The sequence below is a fragment of the Coptis chinensis genome, chromosome 3 (genome assembly GCF_015680905.1).
Source record: "Coptis chinensis isolate HL-2020 chromosome 3, ASM1568090v1, whole genome shotgun sequence".
In the NCBI taxonomy this organism is placed as follows: Eukaryota; Viridiplantae; Streptophyta; class Magnoliopsida; order Ranunculales; family Ranunculaceae; genus Coptis; species Coptis chinensis.
In genome coordinates, this window is record NC_141458.1 from 123,219,833 (window position 1) to 123,221,483 (window position 1,651).

Consider the following 1,651-nt stretch of genomic DNA (forward strand, 5'->3'; position numbering starts at 1 on the left):
TATCTTTTGTATTTTTTTAAGGACCAAGAATTATCAAGAATTATCCGGAAATTTTTTTTTTAAGGACCAAGAGAGGATAAAGTACAAATGGATTGGCTTGACCAAAATAATAAAGTGTCAAGACAAATAAGTCAGGGGATTAAAATAGAATAATAAATAATCCAAGTCAGAAAATCAGTAAAACTTGTCCGGTTTAGTTCAAATCCTACGGTTAAAATTATAAATTTATTAACGGTTGAAAAGGCTCATATATTCAATTCAACATTACATAAAAATCAAAACCTAACAACAATTTTTTTATGTAAAGTTATAAATCTTAAGTGGTGCTTATTTAATTTTAAAGTAGTGCATGTTTGGAATTTTGGGTATGTTTGGTTTTGTTTTTGTGTTGGCAGCACTAGGCAAAATAGGTGGAGCCTTTATGAAAACCTCAAAACTAATAGAAATTAGTTTTTTCTTTTTATCTATTAGGAAAAAATGTTTTGTTAGGCAAAAGGAGCTCAGATGTGAATTATCTTCAAGAAATCAGACTTTGGTAGACAAACCCATTTCTACCTATTTCAGCAACATCACAGCTCGAACCCAGGTACCTCCTATGAAAGCTAAGACCGTAAACCTACTAGGCTAGCTTTTGTTTGTGTAAGCAATGCTAATTGTTTTTATATAACATGAAATATCAACATCCCTCTTTTGTGTTTTTGTAAAGACCAAGAAAGCATTAAGTACAAATGGTTTCGCTTGACCAAAATAATACAGTATTAAGACTAGGGTTGTCAATGGGTACCGATTATCAACAACCATCTTTTGTGTTTTTTTAAGGACCAAGAATTATCGAATAAAAAAATGAAGGACCAAGAGAGCATAAAGTACAAATGGCTTCGCTTGACCAAAATAATACAATATATGTACAAATAAGTCGGTGGATTAATTAAAATAGAATAATAGATAGCCCAAGTCAGCAAATCAGTAAAACTTGTCCGGTCTAGTCCAAATCCAATGGTTATAATTATAAACATATTAACGTTTAAAAAGACTCATAAATTCAATTCAACGTAACAAAAAAATCAAAACGTATCAACAATTTTTTTATGTAAAGTTATAAGCCTATTTAATTTTCAAGTAGTGCATGTTTGGAATTTTGGGTATGTTTGGTTTTGTTTTAGTGTTGGCACCATTTGGTAAAATAGGTGGTGCCTTTATGAAAACCCCAAAACTAATAGAAATTAGTTGTTTTTTGAGGTATTAGGAAAAAATGTTTTGTTAAGCAAAACGAGCTCAGATATGTATTGTCTTCAAGAAATAAGACTTTGGTAGATAAACCCAGTTCTACCTATTTCAGCTTCATCACAGCTCGAACCCCTATACAGCCTGTGAAAGCTAAGTCCCTAAACCAACTAGTCTAGTTGTTGTTTTTGAAAGCAATGCTAATTGTTTTTATAGAACGTGAAATATCAACAACCCTCTTTTGTATTTTTGTAAGGACCAAGAATGCATAAAGTATAAATGGTTTCACTTGACCAAAATAATACAGTATCAGGACTAGGGTTGCCAATGGGTACCCGATTATCAACAACCATCTTTTGTGTTTTTTTAAGGACCAAGAATTATCAAGAATTATACGGAATTTTTTTTTTAAGAACCAAAAGAGCAT